The following is a 25,266-nucleotide window of genomic DNA, read 5'->3' on the forward strand; positions in this document are numbered from 1 at the left end:
TGCCCTTTCATTCTAAATGATATGGACTACACTTATCAATCTCCAACCTTCTTTCTATTGATAGAATCTAGCTTATTTTTGCCTCTCCAAATCCTATCTCTACACTTATCAATCTTTAGACTTCAATCCTAGGGATGGGACTACCACTTATTTCTGCCTCTTCATTATCTTAGGATGGACTACACTTATATCTCCCAACTTCAATCCTAGGGTGGTCTAGCTTATTTTTGCCTCTCCAAATGTCCTATCATGAAATCTACACTTATATCTCTCAACTTCAGCCTATCAATGGAAATGATAAAGTGGTGGATGAAAAGTGCAAGAAGAAGATAAGGGAAACGAACCAAGCAAGAACAAGGAATAAAATCTGCCTTTAAAACCAACCTTCACCTCAAAAGATAAACGAAAATCTTACCTTAAATCTGCCTTCTACCAATAATTGGGCCTCTTCAAATTCAGATCTGATCTCAGAAGTTTTAATACTCCTTCAAAATGTGATGCCCTAGCAAATGAATTGCTTGCAAAATCTGCCCTCAATTAGAATTTTGACCTTCTAAATTCGCCCACAATTGCCAAAAATCAGACCTTAAATCGCTTTGCCTCTTCACCAAATAAAATCACCATAGCTGGAGGAAGAAAATCGCAGCCTTAGGAGGAAAAATCAGACCCCAAAAAATACCCAATCTTGCAAAGATCGGAGCTGCTCCTCCAAATTGCCTTAGGGCAAAAATCCCCCATCCAAGGAAAGAAGAAATCACTGCCAAAATGCAAAATTAGATCCTCAAAAAATTGTTGCCAAGGAGGAATTTGCCTAGCTGGAGGAAAAAATCACACAACCGAGCAAGAGGAGACGAAATGAATGAGGAAATAAGAGGGGGGAATCCCCTTCTTATATCCTCCAATTGATCTCCAGAGTGGGCCAACCTGCCTCGACGAAAACAAAAAATTAAGTTGAACCTTCAAAGATGGCCCAGATTTAAATAAAATGTGAAAATAACTAAGCCCCATAGTGAAATTGGCCCATTTAATTGCCAGTTTGATCTAGAATTGCAAAATAGAAACAACGTAAGCCTAGGAGATGTCAAAATTTTCATTTAACAACGTATTGGCAATTAAAATATCATTAAAATTGAATCTAGCAAGCCAAAATCAATTTTCAATTCCAAATTACCAATTTCCTTTAATATATCTAAAATCCTTTAGGCAAAATTTCAACCAAATTAATGAAATTTTACAATTTAATCGAAGTTCAATTTTACATTACACTTTCAATTTTTTTAACGAAATAAATCCTTTTCCTAGCAATCGAAATTCAAACTCTAAATCCAATTTCACTACCGAAATTTCTTTTCACTGAAAAATTTCAAGATTTCCAAAACAACTAAATCTAACAAATTGATTTTGAAAATGTTCAAGCTCGTACAATTATATCAAATTTTCAAAAAAAATCATCGAAGTCCAAAATCTGCAATTTTATCTTAGCCAGATATTATTTTAACCATCGAAAAAATGTTGTTGTTGACTTTTTGTGGCCTAAGGACAAAATTAAATGTTTCAGAAATCAAGTTGAGCATCGGGTTAAAACAAATCAAATCCACTCCTGGCCTTAAGGTGTCCAAGGTGTAAAATTGTCAATTCAAAAAAAGCCTCTGGACCACTCCAAAATTGCTAAGGCAACCGAAAAATTCCCAAAAATCCGTGAAAATTGTCAAAGCTTGCCCGAAAAAGGGGGTCCCCAAAATTTTTGGGGCGATGGTGTGAAAACCTCACCACAATTATGAGGGTCCACTTCAACATTGGCTTGGTTGTCAATCTATTTTAGATCTACTAACTTGTCTTCTTCCCTAACCTCAACGATTTCTCCATCATCAACCTTGTTTGAATTGTCAATGGTTTCTCCATCTTCAAGCCTCTGATTGTCTTGAGATTTTTGGTTTTCTCCATCGGAAGGGGCAATTAAAGTCTTTTGCTTGTCCATATCCTCTAGTGTTTGTATGACTTCATCCAGTAGCCACTTATCAATCTCCTGCTTTAGACCATTGTTGAAGAGAATATTATGTTGAGATGGCGGATACTTCATTCACAAGTCTATAAAATCTTTGAGAGAAATGTCCTACCATCTACTAGTAATCCAATCTCATTTGATTTGCTTCAATGACTCAACCAAAGTGGGAGTTCGCACCTCATGTCACTCTGCCCAAGGCCTTGTACCCACCAAGAGGTTCAATTTATTAATTTGGACCCCATATTTATTAATTAAAAGAATTAATTAAAGTTCCTTTTATTATATTATTTAGATTCTATTACCCATTAATTAATTAAATTTATTTAATTATTACATTATAATTTAGGGACATGACAACGTAGAATGCGGAAATAAAGGAAGACAAAAAGTTTTGCCTAAATTGTCGATTCAAATACCACTAAGAGAACTAAAGAATTTGGCATGCAACTTGGTCTAGACAGCCATATCAGATGCAAATTGCCCTTCCTCTATGGCCTATATTGAGATGTCCACGGAAAACCAAGCTGTAATTGCTACATCAAATCAAAATAATATTTAGTCTTCCCATGTTTCGTGAGATGCAGTATCATCATCTAATGGTCAAATTAATTTGGAGATGGATGGGATCATAGCAAATTCAAATCAAGCCCCTATTGAATCCCCTTTGGCTAAGGCCAAGGTTAATGAATTGGATTGCTAGGATGAGAAAATGAAGAGTTGGAGTCAAATGGTTATGAAAGGGAAGGTTTTGAGGATGATTTGGGTATAGGAGAAGATGAATGTATATCTCAATTTAGAGCTAATAATTTGGGATTGGTGAAATTTGTTAAGAAGACAAAAGAGAAAAAGAAGAAGCAACTGAAAAGAATTGTGTAAGCATTAGGAAGATCCTGAAAAGTACCAAGGGAGGAAGCCCCCTCCCTTGGGAATCAATGAAGATAACTTATTGAAATGTGAGGGACCTTGGGACCCCTAACAAGCACACTTGGTCAAGTGTCAATCATAGGTTCTTTCAAGTCATCTTATATTTCTTACAGAAATGATGTTTTCAACAAAAGATTCTACTAAATTCCTGGTCTAGTGTCAATGGTGGAGGGGTTTCTTTTAAGAGTTGTGAAGGTGCTTCAGGAGGGATAGGAATGATGTGTAAAGAAAAGAAGCTATCAATTGGCAAGCGGAAGTTATTAATGTTTAGTCCATTAATTATGATAACAACAATAAGGAAGAGCATGGATAGATAGAAAAGACATAAGATTATCCTGGGAAAACATTTCCACTTGAAGGGAAAAACCCAGCCACACCACAAAAATACTTTTATTGACAATAAAATGTTCAAGTACAATTCTTTACTTGATTGTAATTGTCACCATATACTGGAGAGACTCTTCATATATCATAAGAAAATGTCTCTTCAATTTTCAAATTCAAGTGTTTTCATATCTCCAAATGCGTGCCTCTTCGCATGGCACATCTCTACATGTAATATAATTTTGAATATTATCATAAATAACTTCTTTAGCTGAAGATGACCATAACAGTCATATGTCTATTTCATAAGATTAGAGATAAAGATCCTCTATTGCAACTAAAATCTTCAACACTCCCTCTTAGCAATAGAGAGATCTTTAGTATGGCAGGCACAGATAGATGCAGCCAAAAAATGTCAATGATAGTTCTCATAAAAACATGTTATCGCAGTATAACATTATTCACCATATAAGCACATCAAATTAAAGTCATGGAGTCACACACATGACTTCCACCATGCCTACTTGTAGAGGGTGGCTCACCATACTTGCTTGCAAAGGGTGGATCAAGGGCTTCCACCTCAGACTTCTCCTAGAGAAGAATGCATTTCCACCATGCCTACTCACAGAGGGTGGTCCACCATAGCTATTCGCTAAGGGTAGAATGAGGGCTTTCACCCTAGACTTCTCCCAGAGAAAAATGCATTTCCACCATGCCTACTCACAAAAAGTGGAGCAAAGGCTTTAACCTCAGACCTCTGTCACAGCGAAGACATCATTAACACATGTATAAGGATTGAGATTCTTTCTCAATAGAGACTCCCTCTCAGTAGGGACAACTTGATCATCATAATAAGATAGCTGATGTAACCTCCCTTTGAAGATAAACATCTCACTCTATATATGTATCATCATGGCAATATTTGCATCTCATTGCTTCTTGTTTCACCCTACAACCAAGAGAGTATTAATGACTCATAAAATCAATTATATTAGAGATCTATGTTATAAGCATACACTATTCCTAGTGATATAACAAGAATTCAAGATAGAAGACTTATCTCTTTCCATGCAACAACATTAAAAAAAATAAGAATCAACAAACAAAACAAGCATCTTCCAAAATAATCTGAACCAAGAGGTTGTTATGATAAGATATAGCACAGATGAAATAACTCCTCAATACACTGCTCTTTCTAGGAAGCAAGAACTTCAGATTTGACGGCAGGTTTAAAACTAGTTGTTAGAACATCAGATACATTGAGATGTCTCTGTAAATACTAAAGGAAAAAAAATGATCGATACTTGATCCTCTATAAAAAACCAATACTCTACATATATTCTTCAGTCACAAAATATGATGTCATTTTCTCCGCCAAAGTTCTCTCACAATCTTCTGATTAAGTCATCCCACATACAAGACTTGGCACTGAAAATTTATAAAGAGCCGAAAGCTGAAAAGACATCACCATTAGCATTAAAGAGTCAACAACACTTGCAATAACAAAATGATAGGAATATTCCAGCAATGCCACATCCACACAAACATGAAAAGAAACCTATACACTAATGCACATCATATTCACCTGAGCTAAAAATATATGAAAGGTGAACGGAACAGTTACAAAAGAGGCTATACAACTATAGAATGACACATAAGAATGACACTTGACACCAACGACAACATACAAATCTGAAACACGAAACAACTCCTGATAATAAAATGCATGTGCATAATAATCTTTGGTTGCTGTGATTTATCACAAGATCTTCTGCTGAACTCTCCACTCGACACAACACTTGTGCAAAGTCTAAAGTTCATTAAAAGACCTTTGCAGAGCATCATTCCGGTCATTCCTGAGACACGCATCTATGTTCCGCAACTTGAAATCTAGCCAGATGTGCTAGTGCACCTACCCTGACTGCGACAACAAGAAGACCCCCATGGAAGCCCTATGCTCCCCAGATTGCACATGTTGAAACCCCACAAAACAGATGACGCCAGAGATTCAGTATTAATTGCCACGAGACCAGGTTACAACGTCCCTTCAATGATCCTTCCCAAAGGATACCAACTCTCATAATCAAACCAGTTCCAGAATTCATAAACCCTTTTTCTGTTAAATATCACTGCCTTAACAACAACAACAAAAGTCCTGTCCATCAACTAACCACAAAAAAATGATGAAGAGATCAAAATGAAAAAACACCAATAGACATCAGGCATCAAGAGACAAAAAATAGAGTAAATGCCTGACAGTGAGGAAGAGAAACCGAAGCTGACAAAAAGTAGAGATAACTGGAGAACGGGAAATATGAAAATTAGAAATCCCAATAACAAGAGACATCATACAAAGTTGAATGCCATATAATACGAAGCAGATACATTATCGCTGCCACATGATTATTGAAGACAAGAAAGAATACACAGCACAAAAGTTCATCGATGCAACTTGAATGAAAAAAAAATGAGAAACAAATAAACTTACCAAGACTGACGTTACAACTTGAATGGTTCTAAAATTACATATATTTTATGATAAAACAAAGAAACACACCTCCAATCCTAAAAACACCACTAAACATAATGGTGGCTACCTGTATTAACAAAATGACATTAAAAACTTCCATGACAGCAACCATGAGGACCCTAGGTAAGTCCAGAAATGATGAAGACAACCCAGAGAGAAGATGACCAAAAAGAATCAAACAAAACATAGTAGGAGAGATAGGGATAATGAAAAAAAACGAACGTGTCATTGAGCACACAATGCCAGGAAACATTATGCCAGATGCGTCAGATGCCAATAGATTATCCACAATGGCACAAGAACCTAAATTACATACAGACAGAAGGGAAAACAGATTGCTAAAGGAATCATCAACCAAATACGAACAAGAGCAATCTGGAGTGGAGAGATCAAATGCAAGGATACAAAGACATCTTGAATAACATCAAAAAAAATTGACAGAGAAATGAAAGATGCCAAAGAAAAATATAATAGAGAGGAGATCAAGCACGCAGAAAGGAACATGTGATGAGATCACAATCGCTGCTACAAATCTTAACATACCCTCATATGTTGTTATCCAACCTCTCTCTGATACCATGTTAATATTTAGTCCAGAAATTATGATAACAACAGTAAGGAAGAACAAAGATAGATACAAAAAGACACTCAAGATTATCCTGGGAAAACCCTTCCACTTGACGGGAAAAACCCAGCCACACCACAAAAATATTACATTTATTGATAGTAAAATGTTCAAGTACAATGCTTTACTTGATTCTAATTGTCACAATGCAATCACAAATATATATAAGAGAGACTCTTCATATATCATAACCGAAGGTCTCTTCAATCTCCAAACATAAGTGTTTTCATATCTCCAAATGCATGCCTCTTCGCATGACACATCTCTACATGTAATATAGTTTTGAATATTATCGTAAATAACTTCTTATGCTGAAGACGACCATAACGGTCATATTTCTATTTCATAAGATCAGAGATAAAGATCCTCTATCACAGCTACAATCTTCAACAGAAGTTGGATAAAATTGGATGGAGGCAGTGGTGTATAGCCTGTCACTGAACATAACCTTTATTGCTATTTGTGTCTATGGGCCTGCCCAAACATTTGAGAAGGCCTCCGCATGGACAGACATTCTGAAGTTTATGGTTGAAAAGGATAGATTTTTACTTCATTATGGGTGGGGACTTCAATGTTGTGTTGACACACAAGGAAATCTTAGGTGGAAGTAGCGAAAAAATGCAGGCTATGATGGGCATTTTGAACTTTGTGGATAGTGCCAGCCTGGTCGATGTGCAGACTACTAATGGAATATATTCCTGGAACAATAGGAGAAGAGATTTTCTAAACGTTGCAGAGCGTCTGGACAGATTTCTAATCTCCCCAGAATGAATGAATAACCTGCTCACAATTGGTGCTAGATTCATTCCAGCTTCAGCCACGGATCATTTTCCAAAAGATCTTGAAATCATTGGCAATAATACCAGTTTAAGGAAAAGTTTCAAATTCGAAAATATGCGGTGGCAAGACTGCAACCTGGTGTCTTTAATCGAACCTTGGTGGAAGGAGTGCAAGATTGGGGGTTCTTGTAGCTTCAAGTTTGCTAAGAAGTTACAGTATGTGAAAGATAAACTTAGGGAATGGAACAAATCTGATTTTAAAATTATTTTTTATGAGAAAAAATGAATCAAAGAACTTACAGTATTAAATGAGGTCATTTAATGTGGTATGTTCAAGGTTGACTACGAAAAGGATAGACCCCTTAAGGAAGAACTAAAAGAGATTTTTTAGAGGGATAAATCGAGGGAAACATGGTCAAAAGCAGGTGACTCAAACTATATTTCTTTCATGCTTCGGTTACCACTCGTAGGATGTTAAATAAGATAGAAGAAGTTTCCAAATCTGATGGAGGCAAGGCATCAGGATTATAGATGTTGGAAATGAGGCAGCATACCACTTTACAAGGATCTTGGGCAGCAACATCTCATTACATAATATACATACCAAACTTGATTATATATCAGCTATCTTAACAAAGGAGGATAACAAGATGTTATGCGATCCAGTTTCAGTTGAAGAGGTCACAGTTGCTCTATTCCAACTTCAACGGGATAAGGTACCTGGTCCAGAATGCTTCCCGGCAAATTTTTTCAGCTGTTCTGGCATTTCCTAGGAACCAACATATGGAAGGTAGTGGAAGATTTTTGAAAACTAAGAGGTATGTAAACAACATTAACAATACCATTGTTGCTTTAGTGCCTAAGAAGCTGCAATGTACTTCATTCAATGACTTTAGACCCATATCTCTGTGCAATACAATTTACAAGGTAATAGAAAGTGTTCGCTAATAGCTTGAAAGAGATAATGAATACAATTATATCTGAAGAACAGTATGCCTTTACACCAGGTGTAGATACTTCAGACTGTATAATCCTCACAAACAAAGTGATCCATACAATGAAATCAGAGATCTTAAGAGGTATGATGATCAAATTGGATGTACACAAGGCATATGACAGAGTTGGTTGGATAATTTGTTGAAGGCCATGGCAAAGTTTGGTTTTTGTTCGCATTGGCTTGAGCTGGTTAAATTTTGCATTTCCTTCATGCATTTTTTTATCTCTCCCTGTGGTGTTTTATTTGATTTCGTCACTGCCTCTAATGGATTGAGGCAAGGAGATCGAGCCTTCCCCTTTCCTATTTACAATCATGGCAGAAGCCATGCGCAGAGCCTTCAAAGTTAGAAAGTGTTTGGGTGTTGAAAAGTATTCAGTTTGGGGAAGGCTGCAAGGCAATTACCCACACACAGTTCGCTGATGACACTTCTTTGTTTGGGGAAGCAAGTATTAGGGAGTGTTAGCAAATAAAGAAGGCTCTGACCGAATATGAACTGAAATCTGAAATGAGGCTGAGCAAATAAAGAAGGCTCTGAACAGAATGTGAACTGAAAGAAAGCTGAGCAAATAAGTCCATCATATACTTCTTTAACATTAAGAAAGCAGTGCAAAGAACGATTGCAGCGATTTTTGGGTTTTTCTATTGGATTACTTCCAGCGAAGTTTCTTGGAGTGCCTATCTTTGAAGGTGTGTGTAGGTCCAAACATTGAGATGCTATTATGGAAAGGTGCAGCTTAAAGGAAGCTTCTTGGAGATCAAATTGGCTCACTTTATCTGGTAAAATGACAATGATATGATCCATTCTTACTGCCATGCCAATTTATATGATTTTGTGCCTTCCAACTACACATAAAATTGAGGCAAATGTTGAAACTGTATTTAAGAAGTTTCTAAGAGAAAGCTCAAGAGAGGAAAAGAAAATTCCTTTAATCAGTTAGGAATTTGCTTGTAAGTAAAATTTTGATGGGGATGTTGGCCTTCATAGAATAAAGAGACATAACCTTGCATCTGGGGCAAAATTGATTTGGAAAATGTTCAGCTCTCTGGACAGTCCTTGGTGTAAGGTTTTTCAAAAGTAATATCTCGCTAATCCAAGTCAGATTTTGACAATTGCTAATATTCCTGCAGGGGCAGCATCGTGGAGATTTTGTGCAGCTCCAGAAACTTGAAAACTAATTACCTTTCTTGGAAAATAAAATAATGGTGAAACTGCTCAATTCTGGTCCGAGTCCTGACTCTTGGAATAGGTAAAAAGCCTGGCTGAGTGCTTGGATATACAAGAATACATTGAAAATATAATTACGAAGTTTGGATTAAATGTATGCAACTATTGGAAAAAGGATGAGACTGCTGGAAAGGTTTTTGTTGGTTGGATAGTGTTGTGAGAAATTCACACCATCACCCAATTTCAAATGGGGGCCCCATCTTTTTGAGTCAGCCCCATCTTTTAGAGGTTTTAGGTGGCAACAATTTCAAGTCTTCAGGCCCTAGAGGAGGAGCTTGATGAAGTCAGGAAGTAAGGATTATGTTGTGAAGTCAAATTGGTAAGTGAATGGAACACCTTAAGGGGCAGTTCTGAAAGGATCAGTGATCAAAAACAATTAGGGTAAGAGAGTTGTAAAACACTGTAAAATCCTCAGGTAGGGGCGGAATCCACCCCTACCTAGGATTCTTAATCCTCCTAAGCATGACATTTCCGCCCAGTAAACAAATATAGATCATCAGGACACCCTCAAACTCCCCTTCACATTGTGAAGACTAAAAGATTTATTTTTGGTTGCCCAATACGGATGAGATGAAACAAAATAATGAGAGTGAAATGTAAACAATGTATCATAGCGAGTTTGAAGAAGATTAAGGGAAATTCCTTCAGGGATGGGGGATTCTGCCATCCCCCAACAATGATTATCCTCTCTATATCAAAATTCCTCTTCCCTCCTTCATTTCTGCCTCCCCTTTAAGATGGATAGATCAGATCACGATGAGACCAGGAATTGACAAGGGTTTGGTAAAAGGTAAAAACATAAGAAAGTGAATAAGGTTTGGTGAAGATTCAAAGAGGTGTTCTAAGAAGGTGATTTGGAGGAGACAAAGTGAGGCGAGGAAAACCCTCTAAGACTGGCGGATGCTGCCATGTTTTGAGGAAAATTCCTCTTGGCCACTCAAAATCCACTTGTGATTCAGACTCAACATAGGTACAACCTTCCCCAAGCTGGCCTTGCAATATGAAAACAAAGGAAGGTAAGAGAGAAGATTGAATAGTGATATGTTGAGGCTAAATGAAAGAAATAAAATCCTCAAACATTCAGCATTTCCGCCCACTTGGTATAATCATTGCCCCCCTTAATTTCCACCATGTATTGAGGTGATGAAAGCATGGAACAAGTTTTACATTCAACTTAGGAGCAGCAAAGAGAAGTAGATAGTAGGTGGTGATTAATTTTCAAGGAAAGATCAAAAAGAAAAATCTTTTAGAGGCGGTGGATTCCACCACCCTCTAAGGATTATTTATTCCCAAGGGCCCTTGAATTCCGTGCTTACCTTATGAAAAAGAAAACAATGAAAAGGCAATTTGCATGAGGAGTTGAGGGGAAAGTTGAGGAGAACATGAATTAATCCTAGCCTACGGGTAGAATCCGACGCACCTTGAAATGTCCACACCATGAAGAGGTTCCCGCAAACATTAGGAATCAGACATTTTATTGAGGTGGGGTGATTAAATGTTTAAAATCAATATCCTCCCTCAATCAGATCAACCTATAGAGCTGAAAATAAATTAAATTAAATAGTTTCTATTGGCTTATAAGAGCCAGGTCGGCCAGCATGGATTGTTGTGTATTTCAAATCTCAATTACCTATATAAAGAGGAAAAGCAAAATCATTTGATGCCAAATCAAAATAACTCATTTCTAAATGGTAGCGAGTTAAATCATAAAAAGAGTCACTAAAATCTCCTTGGATTGGAAGCAATTCTCCCCTTTGCAACAGCAGATCAACACGAGGAAGGTGAAATTTCTTGTAGAGCAATAAATTTGGGCACGGTAGATGTATAATGAAGCAAGGTGCAAGAGAAGATTGAGAGGTGATATGTTGGGGCTAAATTGGAGAGGAAGAATCCTTGAACATTCAGCATTTCTTCCTACTTAGTAGAATCTTTCACCCCCTTAATTTCCACCTTGTATTGAGGTGATGAAAGCAATAAAAAAGCTTTGTCTTTCAACTTAGGAGATATAAAGTGAAGTAGATAGGAGGTGGTGATTAGTTTTCAAGGAAAGACCAAAAAGAAAAATCCTTTAGAGGTGGCAGATTCTGCCACACTCCAAGGATTATTTATCCTTAAGAGCCCTTGGATTCTGCCCTTACCTTATAAGTAAAGAAAACATTGAGAGGTGATTTGCATGAGGAGTTGAGGGTCGAGTTGATGAGACAATGAATTAATCCTAGCCTAGGGGTGGAATCTGACACATGGCCAGGATTCTCAATCCTGGCTACCTTGAAATTTTCACCCCATGAAGAGGCTTGATTTTACTAAGAGAGTTAATTAAATATTTAAAATCAATATCCTCCCTCAATCAGGTCAGCCTTCAGGGCTGAAAACAAGTTAATTTAAATAGTTTCTATTGGCTTATAAGAGGCAAGTTGGCCTGTGTAGACTGTTGTACATTTTCAAATGAGTTACCTATATAAAGAGGAAAAGAAAAATCATTTGACGCCAAATCAAAATAATTCCATTTCTACAAGGCAGCAAGTCACATCATCAAGAGGCGGCAAAATATCCTTGGATTGGAAGAAATTTTCCCCTTTGCAACAGCAGATCAACACAAGGAAGTTGAAATTTCTTGAAGAGCAACAAATCTAGGTGCGTTGAGTAGATCTCCTTCAGTTAATCAAATCTAAAGGGCTGTAGGAGAAGCATAAATCTGGGTGTATCACACATTGCCAAGCTCGTTTAGGGTAAAAAAATTTGAAGGATTTCATTTCAGATTGCAATGAGAAGATTATTTTGTCAAAACTAGATTCAAGATGTGCACAAGAATGGTAATTTGGTTTTAAACTTGAAGGAAATCCACTTTTTTATTGTTTATGTAATCTCTTCTCATGTAAACTTCATGATTTCTTTCATACCATTCTGTGGGTTTAATGCTTTCTTCTTGTTTTGCATAGTGGACTTCAAGTAAATGCAGGGAGGTAGTTCAAGCTCGAAGACTTCTACATGAGAAGGAAGATTCAAGCCAAGATCAAGGAAATCAAATCCACAATTAGAAGAAATTTTTCATCAACTTGAATTTCCTCTGAAAATCCAAGTTGCCTTTGAAGGGTTCCAAGTGTATGAGGGATTCCAACACCACATGAAGATATCATCTAGAAGTTAAGGATACATCAGGTTCAAGATGCAAGTTCAAGTCAAAGCAATGAGAAAATTTCCACAAAAGAAGATGAAGAGGATTTGAGAAGATGAAGCAATTTGGGATACACCATTACTATTGAAGGCTTGGCAATGTTGAGTATTAAGAGGTTTTTTCCCTTCACCAAACGATTGATCAAGTCTAAAGGATAAGGATGTTGAGGGGGCACCTATTTGTCTTCTTCCAATCAAGAAATTCCAGTTACATGTATTTCAATTATATTATGTCAAGTGTACACTTTTTCTCATTGGTTCTCAAAAGCAATGTAATTTTCTTATTGATTCACAAAGTAATGCCTTCATGTAATTGGTTGACAGTTTGACAACCCCAATTAGGATTTGTAGAGATAAATCTTGGCCCTTGATCGTGAATTGACCTTGGTCCTTCATTGTAATTGAACATCTATAAAAGGCCAAGGCCTTCTCATTTGTAACAGTTAGACAATTAGAAGGTTGGAGATTGTAGAATATTAAAATAGAGAGGTAAAAGTAGATGTAGGCTAGCTAAGGGGGAGACTTGATCAAATTATTCATGTAATGCTATCAAAGTGATAATAATTCATTGTTGGTCTTTAGAATGGATTACTTAATGTTGCTTTGAAGTTGTACGACAGAAATCATTATCACTAATAGACTCCCACTTTACACCTATACATTTGGAAATGAAGGGGGGATCCTAAAATGTAGCCTCCCTTTTAGGTGAAAAACCGATTAGCACAACCCAAGTATATGTGAAGTAACTTCAGATCTGTAGAAACCCAGTGAGACTGTACAGAAACTAGAAACAGACCAAGATCTGGAAACCTGAGAGTTGAACCTTTTTGCTGTAAAAAGTTGGGTGTTGTAGGAACAGGTCAAACTTGGTTTGACCTATACTAGTATAGGTTTAATGTGGTTTTACCTATACTAATATAGGTTGAATGTTGTTAGACCTATACTCAGGGGGGTTGAATCCGAAGGTCTTGGGACTATGCCTGTAACGGCACTCCAAATCTGCATTTCCAAATTCGATTCTCCACTAATCTGCACTTGCACACAAGAAAAGAGGCAATCTTTGGGGGAAAGAATCTTTCCTTGGTCAAACCCTTGCATAGGAATTAACCTTGAAATAAGATAAGTAAAGCATGTAAAACGAGATAAAATGTAATTATTATCTTGCTTGTCAAACCCTTGTAGATGGATCCAGATTCATTATATCCACAAAGATGTATACTTGCCTGAAGGTATGTTGAATGTTGGAATATAAAATGTAGGATGTCTTCACTTATGCAATAGATCAATACTTGCTCAAACCATAGATCATGGCTGTATAAATGCTTGATATGGAGAATGAATGAATGAAAGATTTTTAATGACGTCCACAAGGCCATAAGCCTAAGGGACCCACATAAAGCTCCTAGTCAGACTGATGTGATTTCTCCAACCTGTCTCTTTTATTGTGAATCTACATAAGTAAAATGGCCCCCTTGAGGAGTCTTGGTCCTTCGAAAAGGTCTTTTATGTTGTTCACTTTTAACGTTTCCTTGTGTTGGCTGCGAATGTCTTCGTATGTTGTACAATCCTTCAGATTGTGCCACTCTGTTTCCACCACACCCTCGCTACAAAATCTACAAATTATGTCCTCCCACTCTTCCTTAGGGACCTTCCATCTACCAGTTTCACATCTCAAACGGTGGGAACCAAATCTCAATTAAGCGATTAGGATTTTTACCTTTCTTTGATCTCGGCTCCTAAATATTCTTTGTCGTCATGTTCTCATGTGGGATTAAATTCTTTGACATAATAGGCTTTTTTTCTACCTAGCTAGTTTGCCCACATGACAGATCTGATTTTTCCTGCCACCCATTTTTTTATTTCAGAATTGTTTTTCGGGCAATGTAGGTAGTCAATGTTCCACTTATTGAACCATTTATCACTTTGTTTCTTTCATGTCTTCTTCCAACGAGCCAGTTCTCCATCAACCACCCTATTAGGCCAGCGATGTGCATCCATTTTACTCACCTTTTTTAGATAGCTCAGCAATCTAACAATTGTTGAGGCCTCCACCGAGAACATGCCCACCTCCGCTAAAATAATCTCGTATGAGACTGTGGATTTGATTTTGAGATTTAGTTGTGATGAAGTGTTTCTGAATTCTTTCAATTTGTCGCCATTTACGATTTGATACGCTGCTCCCCCATACCTCGCTGCCATATAAAATAACTGTTGTCACCAGCAACCCAAAGAGGGTTTTCTTAGTCTTCCAATCCCATAACTTTGTTGTCCTGAACCTGTTTTGAAGAAGATAAGATGCCTTCCATCCCCCCTGTATCCTTTCTGATCTGCATGTTTCCCAACTAAGCCAGTAATGGAAATTTATCTCCAAATATTTGTATTCTTCTACAATTTCTAGCACTTTGTCATTAAATATGAAAGTGCATTGTTATTTTCTCATCCTCAAGGAAAAGACCATGATCTTGGTCTTAGAAGTGTTGACCTCCATCCCTACTTCCGTGCAAAAGGTTTAAGTTCTTCAAATGTTCTCTCAGCCCCTATGCTATTTTAGCAATGAGAATGAGGTCATCGGCATATAAAAGCAATCTGATCACATATTCAGCCAGCTGAATTCCCTCTCCATTGGCTTTGTTTAGCCATTCCTCTAACTTGTTAATATAAAGATTAAACAAGGTAGGCAATAATGGGCATCCTTGTTTGACCCCTATGTCACTGCCAAAGCATTCTAACATGCCCACTTTGGTTCTGATTTTCGCTTTAACTTGTTTGTAAAGTTTATAAATAGCAGCTCTGTACTCTGTTGGGACCTCTAATTCTTCCATCCTATTCCATAACTTATCCCTAGAGAGGAAGAAGAATGAAGACTGGATGTAGATCTCCTCCCTTGATGGCCAATTCTTTTGTCTCGTATGAAGAAAGAAGCTAGACCTATGGAAGAAAATGTTTGATGAATGGATAGATGGAATGGCTTCAATGAATGCTTGCTTGTTTGAACTCTTTTAGTGATGGCTTGCCTGAGGATGCTTGAGATCTTGTAGTTGTGTGTTGTTGGATGTGAAAATGAAGAGGAAGCCTCCTTTTATAGCGATTTTGGGGTAAATTTTTGCATAGGCTGACTCCATTAGGCGGGAAAATGAAATACTTTGCATCAGGCCCTGAAACTCACCAAAATTAAATCCCCGCGGTAAAGGTCAAACCAAGTTCGACCTATACCTAAAAGGGTTAATTTCAAGGTAAATCTTAAAGTTTCAAAGGAAAACGAAAAGATGAGTGGGAAAATCAAGTGCAAATGCATCCAAAATCAAGAAGAGCACTAAAATGGAGCCTAATAGGTCCTAGAGCTTCCAAACCAAAAGGTAGATTTCTTTTCATGTTGTTTAGAAATTGCTTAGTTGGATGAAGGAAATTGTGGATGTTTACTTGCTTGACTCAAACAAAACTAGGCTACTAACCCCTTACTGATTCTGGGTGTACCTGTGTGGTTAACTAATGATTGATGGTGTGTATCTTCAATTGATATCCAATCTTTAGTTTGCATCCATTTGATAGGATTGAAAAGGAAATATTGATCTGAAAACCATTTAAGCATACCTTAGAAGCTTGCACTAGGTGGGTGGATCCACTAAAAAAGCTACATCTAGTAGAATCCAAGTTCATCCATGATTGCTTGCATTCCTAGTTGGAAGTAGAAGTATAAGGATAAGTTGAAGTGGAAAATGGGGAAACTAAGTATATTTTCATTGCGCATTGTGAAGCTAAATCTTTAGAAGTGCAAGTGGTTGATATCATTGAATGAATAGCATAAGTACCCTAAGTGATTATCAGCAAATCAAATTATTTCACTAAGTAGGTGTCCACAATTGAAGGGAACCTTGAAGCCATTTCATGATCTTACTTTGCAAGCTTAGTATGAGATTATTCAAGAGAGGATTGAGTATTTAGTGTTCCATTCAGAAACATTGGATGTTTGATTCTATTTATTGCAGTGGAAACAAACCTCACATCAACAGATAGATACCAAGCTTTTGGATCTCCCAAATGATCTTGAAAATCAGCTTAAGATAGAATTGGGTACAAAGCTGATGGTGCTATGTAAAAGGGATGTGTACACAGCTGATCACTTATTTTTAAATTGTGAGTTCATTGATGAGTGCTGGAATTGGCTTCAAAGTATACAATTATGGATGGGACCTCGACCTAAATGCTTATTACAGTTCTTACAAGGATAGCCTAGGATGTGTAGAAATGCAATGTGGGCTTTCATTTGGACCGTTGCTCCTCGCTCATTTGGAATAACTGGAAGGAACAGAACCGTAGAATTATTGAAGATAAAGAGATGTCTTGTGAGGCTCTGATTACCAAAATTAGGAAGGAAATTGTACAGATAGCCAATGCTGGAATTAAAATCAAGGACACCAAGTTCTCCAAGTGGGACAAATGGATTCAGAAGCAGTGGGGATATTTAAAAGGCCTGCATTTCCACTGTCCAAAAACATGATTGATCGTATGCAGGTAGTATGGCACTGGCCCAAACTCCACAGATGGAAATTGAACTTTGATTGGGTAGCTATAGCGAATCCGGGATATGGAGGCGTTGGATGTATCATTCAGAATTCGAATGATGAGTGTGAATGGACATCCTCAAAAAGATTGGGTCTAGTTTCCAGTAATGAAGTTGAATTCAAGGCTCTGATACTGGGCTTAAGATTGTGTAAAGATAAAGACATTCGAGTTGTCGACATAGAGGGGGATTCACATATTTGTATCCAGGCAGTGATCTGTGGTTCAATTCCCAATTGGAAACTGAGTAATTGGGTCCAAATTGCTAGGGATATTCTTTGGATTTTGAAGACTATACTTTAAAGCACATCTACAGAGGGTCTAACAAGGCTGCGATCTGATTGCTAATGTTCGGGTTTGTCAAGAGGAATCAATAGTTTCAGGTTCGGATATTAATCTGTGGCCTAGATTCCAAGGAATATCGAAGCTTGAAACAGCGTAAAGCTTCATGATAACAATGGGCAGCTTTTGCAGATTGTAGTGGTAGGCATATACCCTACTCTGTCATTTCTCCCATAGCTGTATGTGTTAAGCTGGTTGTGGATTCCGAGATGGGCATTGAGGCATCCAATCTAAAGATTGATTCCAGTTTTGGTAATGATTCAGGCTGTAATCTCTGTCTTTCGCAGAAGTCTGTCAAATTGAGAGTCAAAACCAGTCTGGCAAAGTTTATCTAGTGTTACAAAAGAACTTGAATGTGCTATAAAGAGATGACAGAGTAGCATTCCAATCTACAGGGTGAAGTGTTTGTGGAATGTTGTGAGGATGTAAGAAGATGGTGCATCATTTCGGTTTTGAGCTGCATGTGTAGGGAAGAATTGCTCTTGGCCAAGTGCAGTAGATTATTTAATGCCAATCAGAGGGTGTGGGGGAGATTCAGGAACTTGTTCGAGTTTGCCTAGGACGAAATAGTCATTATTGTGATGGTTTTTCCTCTGTTTACTAGCTGATGTCGCTGATCTGAAAGAAAGCATCATTGAGAAGATTGATGGTTTGGTTCAAGTTTTGCAAATGCGATCACTGATCCGGATGAGGGGAGTTCTGTTCACATTCTGGGTATTTATTTTAACAGCAATCTCTGTATAAGGGATAAGATGGGCTCTAATTATTTACCCCTGGCTTCTACTAAAGGGTGGGCTGCAATTGAAAAGAAGAACTTCATTGTTAATGCTTGGGAGGTATACAAGATAGGAGTAATCAATAATAATTTTGCCCCTCTAAAGGTTGTTAGATTCGGTGCATAATTGGTTGGTGGAGATTGACAACAAATTGGCTGGAATATGCAGTGTCTTCACAAATCATTAATCGTGTCTCGGCCTCTAATAGATTTAGTTGTGTTTGATCTCTGATAGATTTAGAATTTTAGAGGGCTTTTGGCACTGTGCAGATGTATCAAACACTATCCCCTTTTTGATAGCACCCATCAATAAAAAATATACAATTAATCAGATACTTATAATTAACTGTATAATACAGGATAAGTATATAGCCGAGTTGGTGTGAAGGTAAGTCGTGAGGTGTAGTGTTGGGCTAATGATCTCGGTGCTACACATCAACCACAGTTCGAGTCAGTCTAGATTACAAACCCTTCAGCCCATAAATGGGACAGGTAAGGTTGATCTCACTTCTCTTCCTAAGGAATCTATTGCTTGGGAAACACCTCTAGGGGGGTGCTGGAAATGTAATTTTGATAAGGCTTCAAAAGGGAATCCAGGGCCATCTGGGGCCGATTTTATTATCAAGGATGAGAAGGATGATCTTATTGTTTTGTGGGCAAAGGCTACAGAATGGCACAAATAATGTTGCTGAAGCAAAGGCGGCCTTGTTGGCAATAAGGGCATCTAAGAAATTAGGACTGACAAAATTGCACATATTAGGTGATTCCTTAATAATTATTAAAGCTATTAGCAAAGGATCTTTGAATGCATGGCAACTTCAAAATTACATTGCCAATATCATCCAAGAACTAGCTTCACTAGAAGACTTCAAAATTTCACACATTAAAAGAGAAGGAAATCATGAAGTCGACAGAATGTCCAACTAGGCCTTGAATTTGAATGTTGGTGAAGTTAGAGTGGAAAACTTCCAAGAATTAAACATACTTGATGGTGAGGAAATAATTCCAAATTGATAAAATGATCGTTTTGAAGGTGAAGAAAAGAGGACGAGCTTTTATTTTGTGGTGTGTGCCACAGAAAATGAGGAGAGGGTGGATCATCATTACACAAGTAAGTACAGCCGCTCAACAGCCTTATTAAATTGAAACTTTTTCAGGAACTCGTAACCACAAGAAAGCAGTGAGTTTTTTGTTACAGAGCACCATGGAGTCTTTTTTCACACTGACCTGTGAAAACCAACAACATTCATTTTTTGAGAAGGCTAAGAAACAACGTTGGGAGCGGTTGTTTGAGTTCAGACACTAGCTACTCAAAGAAGTGGCCGCAGTGTTTTTTGGGGAGATGTTCTTTAAGGTGAAAAATCGGCACAGAATGAACACGGATGTCTACTCAATGATAATGGCATGGGGCATTCAGCTGGGAGAATCTAAACCCAGGGTTAGATTTGTGATGGAGAAGTTGGTGCTGGCTAAATCAAGGCTTGGAATGGAAGAAATTTTGCATTTCCTCATCCCAAAGGTGGGAGTGTGGTTGAGAGATAATGATTCAAGTATTGAAAAAGTTAAAAGGACACTTTTAACTTCTTTTGTGCTGTCCATCAAGCATCAGCGACATGAAAGGTTTAAACAAGCTTGGTTGGGGTGGTACCTTCTTAAATTGTTAATTATGGAGCATGTTTATGATGTACATGTCGACGCAACGAAAGCAATGGTTAATTGGCGCCCAACAAATGAGGCAGCATTGATGATAAACTTGCAAAATAGGGCTCAAAACCTTCAAACATACAAGATGAAGCATGGCCAGAGTAGAAGGTAAACACGATTATAGATGAAAGAATTTGCGGGATTATGCCACGAGACCTAAAAGATGACATGAGAATGTGGGTGATGCCTTCATTGTGTTTCTTGTAGCAGTATAGATTTCAATGGTTATCTCTATTTTTGTTACGATAAAAATAAAAGAAAGGTTAATTTTTGAGAAATGTTCTTGAAAGGGAAGGTGGGCTATGCTTGGTTTCTATCATTTCAAAAAAGTATAATCGTACTTCTTATCAATTTTGAAGCAGGGTGAAGACATAAAATGTATGAAAAACAACAGGTCTTTCAAAGGGCCAACCCCTGATTGTTGAAGGCGGGTTAGGTTATATGTTAAAAATGCATTTGACGGTGGAGGAAATGCTGCTGCAATGGTGAGTTTTTGAGTTCACACACAGTCCTGAGACAGGCTAGGAAGTTTTTGGAAAATGCTAAATGAAGGGACTGAGTTTCAGTTTGTCCGTAGGTTCATTGTCACGAGGAGGCTCTGGTTTTAGCTTGGAAAGTTTCTTAATGCATATGGATGAGAAATTAAGTGTTATGGTTTAGGGGTTGGATATAATTGCAAGATGTAAGCACTTTGTAATTTTTGTAATGTTGGTTAGAGATCTGTAAATGTTTTGGAATGTAAACTGAAAAATTGATCCTTGAAAAAATGAATCAGAGGTGACGCTTCGTAATTCCCTTTTTGATATTAATAAAATCTATCAAAAACTATTACCGAGGAAAAAAGAATTAACTGTATATATAATAATTTAAAAAAATTATTAATCGTAAATTTGAGATTTTATAAAAGTATCATTAATCATAAATTAGAGATTTTATTTTAATTTTGTAATATTATAGTAATATTGTTTTAAATTATTAACTAGTATAGTATATTGAGGGATGTATCTATTGTGAAGCTTGAAGAGAATTGAGATTTCCTATAGACGCAATATTTTTTTCATTATTCTAGTTAAATTACCTCTCTGGAAATAACAAGACCAAGCTTCAAATTTATTTAGGACGGTGTTTCTATTTAGCAACCTAAAAGTATATGCAATTGATAGTTGTTATTTAAATCAGTCATGAGAAAACTTACTTCTATACAATCATGTGATTACGGACATAAATTCCCGAGATTTTTTGAAATCTCCCAACTATTTTACATAATTTTTTAGATATATGAAGTATGCTATTATCTATAGAACAGCAGAAAACAATGAAGATAGAAAACTAAGGATATTGTATCCAGGTCACAAGCTCTACAACTCAACTCACCTTAGATTGCATACCTATTTGTCTCCCAGTATATGTTGCTTCTTAAATTTTAGAGCATAGATGGACGCTTGCATTAAGTTGTACAGTGGCTTAACCTTGCTGCTATCTATCATTTCTATACTGAACATCTAAGGTCGTGCATACAAACAACTCCCACAGAAACCTCAGAATTTCAGTTGAGATGACTGCATAGTATCGTATCACTTGTCATTTCCCTCTATCTAAATAAGAAAAAAATTCTTACTTTGTCCTATAACTTTTTTAAGAAAAAATATTTGTTATTCTAGACAAAATAGCGTGAGAGCAACATATCATTAACAAGAAGGTTACATGAAAATCTTGTGCTGCAGAGGCTAGTAAAGCAAATATTTTAACAAGTCAGAAGATTCTAAAAGCCTATATATTCTTCAAAAAATAATAATTTCTGGAAAGGCGCCTGCTAAGATGGTGGGAATGCAGTAAGCAAGTCATTGTTGATCAGCAAAGCCTGATCTATTCGAAAAATATTCAACTTACACAGCAAGAGCGCAGAACAAGCATCCATTAAAGTTTGTGTTCCATCTTTTTATCCAAAAAATTGAATAGTGGACAGCCTTGTCTTCCACCACAACCCTTCGTAATTGCCTCCAATAATACTGTAAGTGCTATTCCCTTCTTATTTTAAAGGATGATAATTTTACTTCTTTCTGTGCACATGCTTAAACAGCACTCATGTTATTCCAGACTGCATGCTTTAAGAATCATTGCCGATCCTCAAGCAATCTCATGAAACTACGAAAACCCACATAGCCAACTAGGAATGGAATAAAAAAGGTACAGGAAGGTGTTGATCCATAACTGCCTAGGGCATCCCCTAACATCAAAATATGAGCCCGATTCCTAACATATGTAGTCCTACCCAAGACCTTGACTTACATACATTTGAACTGTCACAACTGACATATTTCTGACTTAAAACAAAGCTAAATAAACATAGCTAACATGTGTAGTCCTATTCAAGCACTTATCTTACATATAATACATTTAAACTATCACAACCCAAATATTTCTGACTTAAAACAAAGCTAGATAAACATAGCTAACATGTGCAGTCCTTTCAAGCACTTGTCTTACATACGTTAGGTTTAAATCGTCACAACCCACATATTTGTGACTTAAAACAAAGCTAAATAAACATAGCTAACATGTGCATTCCTATTCAAGCACTTGTCTTGCATACATTACATTTAAACTGTCTCAACCCACATATTTCTGACTTAAAACAAAGCTAAATAAACATAACTATATACAGTCCCAGTCATACAACTGACATGCATTCAATAAAGCACTCGCGCTCACATATTCCTCGTACTGATGCACAGCAAAATAAAATAATAACTGGTTTTATAGTAATTGCATGCATTCTAACATCAAAACGAACGGATACTAGGGCAAAAAGACGGATTAGAGAAATGCCAAAAAAAATTGACCTGAATATCTTCGCAGATGGAGCTCCAGAGTATCAGAGGCGCCCAAATCCTCTTCGTAGCAACCGACTGTCCCAGCACGGACAGAATTTATGCACTTCGACAAACTGTTATGAATTACATCCAAAAATCCGGATAAAAGAACTGAAATATTAAGAATGTGGAAATGGCTGTACCTTTGGGAAAGTTAAACCAAATCAGAGCCTTTTTCTTTATTAAAAGAAGAGATTATCAGAAACTTACGATCTTGGTTCTACAAAGAAAGCATCCACCCAGAGATAATGTCTAACAGGATGCAGTTGAATATATTGATTTCAACATCACCTTGATAAAACCCAAACCATGAAAATGAACTTCAGGAGAATGCAGCAACCTTTTCACATTCAGGAATCGGGAGAAGCTAAAATATTTTAAAAACTCCACGGAAGCAATTAAAAGGAGCAAAAATCAACTCAAGGGCACCGTCTGTCCACTAACTAAAACGAAATGCCTGCGCCCGGGCCTTATTGCATCCAATGCATGGATGCTACGCTGACAAAGCGTTTCTGACAGAAGCTGATAGAGTTGTCAGTAACGCAAATCCCCTCTGAAAACAATTAATTCAAATTTGTTTTATTTACGCGAGAGGCTTTCTACAGGAGTGTTGGTAAATATATTTAATCGTGAAAAAATTGACGGCTATTTACATGTCCTGTGAGATAAGTGGGCAGAGAGTACAAAACTTATGATTCTTGGTTTTATGCTCGATTTTTGAGGCTCATCCACCCAGAGATAATGTTGAATATGCTGATTCCAACATTAGTTTGATACGCCCCAAACCTTATATTGGTATGACCCAGACCTTGCGGCTTCTGCAATTTTTATATCGAGAGGTCGGCTGACTAAATGAGAATTGTTATCCATTATACATTTGATGTTGCTTATTATTATTATTATTAGTTCCTGCCTACACGGAGGATAGTATTGCAATTGCAATTGTTGAATGTCATAAAAATCAAGTCAATTCTTTCGATTATCTAATAGAAATCAAGAATTTTTGTATGTCTCAACCTTTTTACAAAGTTTAATTTATTTGTATATTTATTGAAATATATAAATGTTATGTATTTATAAGTTGATTGGTTATTGTGAAAAATACTAGGGAGAAAAATAATTATTCTCAATCAAAAATTAGGAAAAAATTGAATCAAGACCATTACTAATACAAATATCATAATATTATGAAAGTTGCAAAGAAGCATCTAGAACTTTGGAAGCGTCTATAAGCTTTCACAACAGGAGACAATAGGCAACAGTGTTACAGAGACAACAGTATATACACAGTATATACAGCATGGGAGTATAGAGGCAACAGTATCTAAGATCAATAGCCCTTCCCACCTCCCTTGTCAATCTCTAGCAATACTACTTACAAACCCCAGAAGCAATCAACAATGAGCAATCAATGTAGGATTGAAAGAAACTCTGAACAAAAATAGTATGCATACCACTTGAAACCACAAAAAATCTATGAAAACCACCAACAATTACGCCCTAAGAACACTGTAACACAACCCCCTGGCCCTTATGTACAACACACCCATTCCATGGCATTGATATATTCATTTAGTATATCCTCTTACCTTATACCTCTTTGCCCATTCTCTTCACTCCCTTAAAATTCATTTTTTCTTTACTATCCATCTCGCATCTTGTACAATAGTTTGCCAAACAAGTAGAATTAAATCATTTTGGAAAAAAGTAGCAGTTCAACATGTACAAAATTCGGCGCTTTGTCTTAGCTTAGTGCACCTACTTCTTATGTAAGAATCATATGAGTACACGGTTCCAATACCTCCAATCCCCTCATTCTTCCTAAGTTTCTAAAACTGTGGCAAATCAATCAGTCATGACTTCGTTTTCATTTGGAACCAGTTCGAATTCAATGATGCCCTCCCTGAACACCTCACCACGTTTTCCTTATCAATTCCAATTTTCCTTATCAATTCCAATCTTCTTTCATCGACTGCTTCTCTCCTTTATGTCCTCCTTAGGGCTGCAACGTGGCCCCCTTCGTAAATAGGAGACCCAATCTGAACCGAAGATTTGAACTGTAAATAGCTCATGTAATGCCTCTACTTCTTTAACTAGCTAGGTGTCTGGGGAATTTGTTTTTTAATCTAATAAAGTTGATGGAAAATTTATCTCCTCTAATTGAATTTTTTGAAGCACATTGATTTTATTCACTCATCTAGGAGGATTTGTAGATTGAACTAGGGGAAAGGACCCAGTACTTGAACACCCTAACTTTGCGCTTATCAAAATCCTACGTGGAAATTTCAAATCACTCCCAATTTTCTACAGTAGCTTATTTGGCGAGTCATCTACTTATAACTAAGCTTTCAAATCCACATCATCAATTATGATGCCACATCAGCATGCTTTTTGCCAAGTTGTCTAAAATAGTCCAAATAAAAAGTGAG

General features: G+C 37.0%; 1 protein-coding gene across 1 annotated transcript in view; it reads right to left on the minus strand.

The window, feature by feature from the left end:
- LOC149579547 (F-box/kelch-repeat protein At1g80440-like) overlaps window positions 1-23,693 on the minus strand; it is a 54,841-nt gene extending 31,148 nt beyond the window's left edge. Inside the window, exons 1-2 of the mRNA XM_089785815.1 lie at window positions 23,048-23,693; window positions 22,808-22,911 (exon numbers count right to left, since the gene is read on the minus strand). The gene's annotated coding sequence lies outside the window, so the exon portion shown is untranslated. The remainder of the gene's footprint in view (window positions 1-22,807; window positions 22,912-23,047) is intronic.
- Window positions 23,694-25,266: the final 1,573 nt, after the last annotated feature.

The sequence above is a fragment of the Cupressus sempervirens genome, chromosome 1, assembly GCF_028749045.1.
Source record: "Cupressus sempervirens isolate cs-2001-9-10 chromosome 1, ASM2874904v1, whole genome shotgun sequence".
Classification (NCBI taxonomy): Eukaryota; Viridiplantae; Streptophyta; class Pinopsida; order Cupressales; family Cupressaceae; genus Cupressus; species Cupressus sempervirens.